At 43.5% G+C, this 7,804-nt stretch overlaps 1 long non-coding RNA gene across 2 annotated transcripts; it reads left to right on the top strand.

The window, feature by feature from the left end:
- The first annotated feature begins 548 nt into the window (after positions 1-548).
- LOC136530352 (uncharacterized) lies at positions 549-3,666 on the top strand. Of its 2 annotated transcripts, XR_010777757.1 has the most exons (5): positions 549-671; positions 804-872; positions 975-1,870; positions 1,987-2,140; positions 2,866-3,665. It is a non-coding gene; the product is annotated as an uncharacterized lncRNA (long non-coding RNA). The 2 variants fall into 2 exon arrangements; XR_010777756.1 differs by having other exon boundaries at positions 1,987-3,666.
- Positions 3,667-7,804: the final 4,138 nt, after the last annotated feature.

The raw sequence follows: 7,804 nt of genomic DNA, 5'->3' as shown, positions 1-7,804 counted from the left end.
GTACAAATTTTTTTTGTAGATTTAGATTAATTGGAAAATCTAATTACAGTATTCTAATTAATTACAGACAAAATTGGATTTTCCAATTAATCTAAGGCTACAGTAAAAATTTTGTACTAAAATATACCGTATTATATATTCACTATGTAGATCTACTCATGTGAAGTCCAATAAAATTAGATTTTTCATTTTATGATTTTTCTATGATTTTTCAAAAATTCACCGAAAATAAATAAAAAAAAAGAAAAATTCAAAACTGACAACACTGTTACTGTAGCAAAACCGTCGCTGAAAACCGCCCAGGGGGTAAAATAGACGGTTTTGGAAAGTTCAGGGGGTAAAACAGACGGTTTCAAAGTTTAAGGGTGAATTAGACTAAGTATGAAAGGTGGGGGTGAAGTAGACTTTTTCCACTATTCTAATGATGCAGCGATTGGTGGTCTGCCACCCTTCTTTCGTTCCCTGACGTGCGGGGCCACAAAATATGGGCCCACCTGTCGGTGTCTAGTTTCCCGCTATCGTGGCTTCGTACCCTCCCACCGGATGAATAACCGTCGTCTTCCTTCACTCTTTTCCCCACCCCACTACGCTCAACAGTTCTCCAGGCCTCGGGTTTCCTTGCCGCGAGATCGCAGACCAAGCTGCCGCCGGTGAGGACGTCAGGTCATCAGGTGAGGTGGCCGCCCATCCAATCCGTGCGCCCTTGCTCCATCTTCCTCCTCTGATCAGTTTGCACCCTCTCCTCAAGTCTCGCGTCTCCTTCGCCGTCTCTCGTCTGATGATATCGTTTCTTGATTCCGCAGCATCTTCGCCTGAAATCTCTGCTGATTCGTCCAAGCTACACGTCCTGGGGTGGCCGCCGTCAAGTTGAGGTAACCACAGGTCAAAGCCCCTCCTCCTGCTGGTTCCCATTCGCACCCTCCCCTCGCGTCTGCTGATCGTTTCATGGTCGACGCCCGCCACCTGCTCGGCAGAATGCATCCAGGGGAAAGTAGCAAGAGAGTTGTGCCTCCAGCGCTCGGCAGCGGAGGCAGCAGCGACGCCCTACCAGACGGCGTCCTGGAACACACATCCTTGGCTTCCTTCTGGCGCCGGAGGCCGTGCGGACGTGCGTGCTCGCCCGCCGCTGGCGCCACCTCTGGATTTCAGCCCCAGGCCTGTGCGTCGGGTGTCTCGGCCACAACGTACATGACCCGCCGCCGGTGGAGGAGTACCAGGAGTTGGTGGACCACCTGCTCCTCCTCCGCAGAGGTTCACCGCTGGACACGTGCGACTTTAGGCTGGGCCAGTTCCAGGACGACGACTCCGACGGGTGAACTTCTGGCTCTAGCACGTTATATCGTGCAAAGTCACGTCTTATCTCTACATGATCTCACGCTCCGTATCCATTGGGATTACTATCTTCTGCTACATGATCTGCCTCTTATCTCTAAGCACCTGACCAGGCTAGAGTTGTGCAGTGTATGGCTCCACAGCAACTTTCTTGACTTATCCAGCTGCCCGGCCTTGGAATATCTAGAGCTGCCTGTAGTTTCTTGATGGGCAAGAAGATATCGTCCGACTCCCTAAAGCATCTAAGCATCACGGACTCCCAATTCCATTGTTATTTCCGCACTTGCATTTATGCGCCTAATCTGGTTTCACTGTGCCTAGATGACCCTCGGTTCTCAAGTCCCATGCTCGACAGCATGCCGTTATTAGTGGAGGCATTTGTCCGGATAACCGAGGATTATCGGTACTTCTGTGACCTTTTGGTTGTCTTTGTGAGTCATGTGAAAGTGCTCGTGATGCCACTGGAAACAGTTGTGTGCTTTTCAAAGGTTTATCAAAAGCTAAGAGTTTGGTGTTAATGTGTACTACATCTGACTCGGTACGGTATACTTACACTTTGCCTTTTTATATTGATAAGTGATTGCTGAGTCATAACCTCATTTCTAAAGCATTGTCTACACCCTGATTTTGAACATTTGTTTTTGTTCACTACAGGGGCCTAAGTATGAAGTGGATATGAAAGGAAGCATCAGCCCAATGGAGCGATCAACTACAATTTCAGAACACCTTAACATAGTCAAAGTCAAGTGTCAGGCTGTTGATGAGAGAGTTCTCAAAATTTTGAAGCTCCTGTGTACCTTCAACATCCGTAAGCTAATTAGCAACTTTCCTCATGCTTCTACCTGAAAGTTCACTGCAAAATTATTGACAAATGAACACCCTGCACTGCTGCCACTGCATAGACATTTAGTTGGCAAATAAAATCTCAAAGTTACGTATACATGGAGTTATCGAGTTGAACATATTGCATAGATATTGAGACATTTATGTTGACTTCTAGAATAGTTCTGACTGTTTGACTTTGTTCTTACCATATTTGGCTTGTTAGTACTGAACAACAGAACAAATATCAGTTTTTAATTGCTCCAAGTAGTAACAGTGTAACATTCTCACATACTAGTGTTCTGCGGCCTCCCTTTTCTCTTGAAGGCTACTTAGTTATTACAGTTTATCATCGGTTATATGCACTACCACTATTGATTAAATCAGCTTTCACTCAATCCTTTACACAAGCCTGTTCATGCATTTGATTATCCAAGGAACTATTATTGCTTCTCCATACTTTTGTTGATTAAGCATACATTTGTTACCTCTTTCAGATATGTCATATGTGTCACAATCATTTCTGTGGTATCTTTACGTTGCAGCTTTTCTTCAGTCCTCACTGTGGCTAGAAGTTTGTTCATAGCTTATAGTAATGTGCCAGATCTATTTTTACGTTTTTATGTATTTTTCTCTGACACTTTTACCAGGTTTTAAGAGCGTAGAAATCCACATGTTTTCGGTTTCAATTTGTCTTTTTTATTTCCACAGATAGCAGGTTGCACTAATCTGAGAATAACCTGTGTCCACTTCCCGCTAGACCTGAAAGCAAGCTATCAAATGTTCTCTCCTTCTGAAAATTCAAACTTTCTGTATTCAGAAAACATGCGTGTTCTGCATTCTTCTGAAAGGGTAGTTTGCCTAGATGGATTCTAGTTCGGAGTTGAAATTGTTGAGTGTATCATGGTTAGATCGAAAACAATGTGTCAAACAATTGATCATGTTTTTTCATTCATTGTCAGGTTATTTGAACATTTCTATCAGGCTAGGCTGACTGCTAGTCGATTGAATTTCCTATTCAAGAAAGCCATTTCCTGCAGTTTTAGTAACTGAATTTCTGATCTTATAGATAACAATTAGCTCTGAGTACCGCCTTTCATTTTTGTGAAGATTTTGATTTTTGAAATGAGGCGCTAGAAATTTTGGGCTTTCAAGGGATCTACCTAAGGATGGCAACGGGGATTTACCCGTCGGGTATCGCCGGAACGTTCTCTTCCCCGCTACGGAGAATTCATCCCGTCCCCATCCCCGTTAACTGTCTCGGGTATAGATTCTTGCCCATCCCCGTACCCGTCGGGTATCGGTCGGGTAACAGATACCCGACGGGTACTGCATACCCAATAAACAAGGACACTTGGGGTCGCAGCTTTGCAATCGGAGACGTTTCTTCTTCACCCGGGTATAAGTGTCAGAGTCTCGGAGATGCCGAGGAGAAGGAGCGAGGTTGCGAGGAGGACGAGCAAAGGTGGCAGAGAGACCGAACTGAGGAAGCGAGGGGCACGAGCGCTCGTGAGGCAGGCGTGCTTGTGCTGCTGACGGAGATGGTAAGGAAAAAATTGAACTAGGGTTCCTAGAACACACAAACTATATATATGATTGTTCAGATTTGGGGCAAAATACCTATGTTGAGCTTCTTTGGGCCTAATACTCGCATGACAACTCAAATAGTCGGGTTCCCCAACGGGTAACGGGGACGGGTAAACAGGGAACGTTCCCGTACCCGCTATACCCGTCGGGTATGGATTCTTGCCCATTTAGATGCCCGCGGTTAAAGATATGATCCCATCCCCGTCCCCTAATGGATCAAATACCCGTCGGGTATTGGGTATCGGGCCCGTTGCCATCTTTAGATCTACCATCTTTCACTTTAAGGAAATGCAAGGCTAAAGTTCGCTGCCAACAAGGTTGCCACCTCTTGTGTTACGCGTAATTGGGTGTGTCATGTCACTTATAAGCTTCTATAGTCGCACGAATGTGTGAGAAATGGCAGCACAAATTGTTCGGACAATTTAAATATCTAGTTTGTATCTGGCACATCATCTCACTGTCATTTCTTCTGCACAGAGATCATGAAGGTTTGTTTTATAATCTGGACCATTAATGTCCCTTCAGCATATACATGCTTTGGTTTAATGCCTATACGTTTGAGCTGGTAAGGTGACCTGTTGTCTTGTAGCAGTCAGTTCAATATCTCTCCGTGTTATTACGTGCAAAGGTTGAAAAGAACAAGATTGGAAAAGCAGAGATGACATGTCTCATTGGACATTTGGCAAATTTATATCCCGAAAAGACTGCCCTACACGCCAGGGCTTTACTCTTTTTACTGTTAGTGGTTAATTGGATAAAAGTAAAAGAGCAGTGGACAGCGGTGGAATATATGAAAAAGATATATTTCCGGCTCCATACCCTAAGACCACGGTTATATATCCTGGTGGAGAGCTGATGAGAATTACTTCTCCATTTACACTATAAGCCGAGAGCTTAAAAAAATCGATCTCCATCCCTTCCCACTCTTCTCAATTTATTTGCCACAGGAATCACTTCAGAATTGATTCTCAGAATTGATTCTCACCTGCTCCCCACCTTGCTCCCCCACCAGAATAACTCCTTCGGAGAATCAAGAGGTGAAACCTAAGAATCCGTAATGAGAGCTCTACCAAAGTGGCCCTATGCCCATATTTGGTTCAGCTTTTGGAAGACAAAATTCCTTCCTTTGTCCTAAAAAAAGTTGGGCTTCCTTTCTTAGCTCATTTATAGATTCTAAGTTACATATTTTAGATTTTTTTTGCATTTTCAATTTCTGTAGGATTGCAATTGACATGCAACTTCAACCGTATGCTTTTCTTGTTCCTATGTTTTTGAAAATCCTATGTCCCGAAGAGGCCCGTAGCCTCGAATCCTACTTTGGTTCCTCATATGGCCATTTCATCAGATTAGACCTCTAACGGTATTAGTGGGGGATAAAATGACGTTTTAACCTTTGGCAAAATAGGTATGTTCAATTTTTATATACTCGCTTCGTCCCTGAATAAATCAATTTCTATAGTTGTCTTTAATCAATCTTCATTTAAGTTTGACCGGATTTATAGAAAAGAGCAACATGATTTATGATACCAAATTAATATAATTAAATCTATTATAAACTATATTTTTTATAATATGTTTATTTGGTGTCACAAATATTTGTACTTGTTTGTATAAATGCAGTCAAAGATAAAAAAATAGACTTAAGACAATTTTATGAATTATTTTTTTCAGCGACAGGGAGTATTTTATTTTGATGATTATTTGAAAAAAGGGATCAAGTCCATTTTTGGCCCTTCTTTTAACACCTAACTGTAAACCGTCTAACTTTTACACTTCAACTGTCAAAGCCGCCTCCGGTGTTAAAATTGAATGGTTTTGATAGTTTCGGTGCCAAATTAGACAAGCAAGAGTTAAGGGGCAAAATGGACTTAATCAAGTACTTTAGTTTTTTTTAGACATTTATAAAAAAATATTTATCTAGATTTACTTATTGATAAATATTTACATGTATTAAAATATTTATTAGATAATGTGTAGATAAACATTTTGTGATAAAAATCCACTAAAAACACTCAAAAGTTGTCATTCTTTTTATGATAAAAAATCTCATAATGTGTAGATACATATTTTAATACATATAACTATTTATTAATAAGTAAATCTAAAGGTATAAAACTTTTCATAAATATCTAAAAAAACTAAAGTGCTTAATTAGGTCTATATTTGTTACTCAACTCTTGCTTTTGTCTAAATTTGGCACCTCAAATATTAAAACCGTTCAACTTTGACCTAAGATACAGTTTTGAGTGGTTTTTAGATAGCTCTGGGTCAAAATTAAAAGGATTTAGACAGTTGAGCTGTCAAAATTAGATGATGTTGTAGTTGGGTTAAAATTAGACAAAAACAAGGGACAAAAATGGATTTTATAATCCTTTAAAAAAGGCGCTACAGCTAAGACCTTGTTTAGTTCCTTTCCCTAAAGTTTAGTACATATCTTGGATATTTGGACACATGCATGGAGTATGAAATATAGACTAAAAAATAACTAATTACACAGATTGCGTCTAATTTGCGAGACGAATCTTTTAAGACTAATTAGACCATGATTTGACAATGTGGTAGTTATAGCTGGTTGAGGAGAGAGAACAGCGGTGAAATGACATTCTTGCCCTTACCGCTTTCTTCTTCCTCTCTCCCTTTCTCTTTTTTCTGTTTCCTGTCCATGGTGCGGCCGTGAAGGCGCACTCGAGCAGGCGGGGCCGCCGGGGTGCCACGACCGCTGACCAACCGCCTCCCACCGTTGACGTCGTACGCCAACGGATGAGGACCATAGCTGTCGGCGAGTTGTGCCTTGCCCCATTGCCGGCAAAATATCTCCGGCGAACCCCGCCGCCCCTCGGCTATTAAAGCCGGCCATGGCTGCGGAGGCCTCGTCTTGCCCCGTGCCGTGAGCTCCCACCACTTGAGCTGAAGCCGCTGCCGTCAACATCACCGCCGTCGCCGTGCTCTGCTCTGCTTGTTCCCTCTTCCTGGTCAGCCTCTCCCATCTGCTTCTCTTTTCCTTACCCTGCTTCTCTTTCCCTTACCCTGCTCTCCTCCACGTCGGGCGCCGTCACCGCGAGCCACCCGGTTAGCTCGCACCGAAGCTCCGACCGGCCTCGTGCCGGAGTGGAGTGCCGCCGCGACTGCCGTCGCTTGCACATGACGCCGTCAGCCTTTGCGCCGCCCTCACCTCGCACGCGCTGCCACCGCCGTGCTCTCCCCTGCTCCATCTCCATCTCTCTCCCTCTGCTTACTCGCTCTCTTTCTTTCCCCTTCCCTTCCCCGCCTTGCTCTGCTCCTCCCACCTAGAGCCGCCGCCGTCAGAGCTAAAGGACGTGCCTAGGCCAGGACCACTGAAGGGTCGAGATGGCGACTAGAGGGGGGGTGAATAGTCTTTTCTAAAACTTAATCGCGTCGGCTAACCGATACAAATGCGGAATTAAAACTATCGGTCTAGCCAAGACTATACCCCACTATATGTGTTCACTAGCACCTTGCAAAGATAACAATTATGCAACAAAGGTGCCGGGCTAGCTAGAGCTCTCTTAATCAATTCTAGGAGCAAGGTCACACAAACATATGCCACTAGTATTTTAAGCAATGGGGAGCTCCTACACATGCTAATAAGCAAAAGCACAAAGCTAACTAAGCTCACTAGTAATGCTCAATAATAAGGCAACCAATGCCTAATTAGAGAGCGCAAATACTTAGCTACACAAACTAAGCAATGTGACTAACAAGGTTACTAAAACCAAATTAGCTACGCAAGGGAGCTACTTCTATGCTACACAAGCAAGAAGTTAATTAGCAAGCTACACAAGCTATCTAATTACAAGAGCAACTACACAAGCTTAATATGTATAAAAGTAATTGCTAGCTTGTGAAATGGGGATGCAAACCAACGGGAGGAACAAGGTTGACACGATAATTTTTCTCCCGAGGTTCACGTGTTTGCCAACACGCTAGTCCCCGTTGTGTCGACCGCTCACTTGGTGGTTCGGCGGCTAATTAGCATCACCCGCTAAGCCCGCACATCGGGCGCCGCAAGAACCTACCCCTTGAGTGAGGGTAGCTCAATGAC

This window comes from Miscanthus floridulus, unplaced genomic scaffold (genome assembly GCF_019320115.1).
Source record: "Miscanthus floridulus cultivar M001 unplaced genomic scaffold, ASM1932011v1 fs_112_2, whole genome shotgun sequence".
Taxonomy (NCBI): Eukaryota; Viridiplantae; Streptophyta; class Magnoliopsida; order Poales; family Poaceae; genus Miscanthus; species Miscanthus floridulus.
This window is presented reverse-complemented; position numbering and strand designations above follow the sequence as displayed.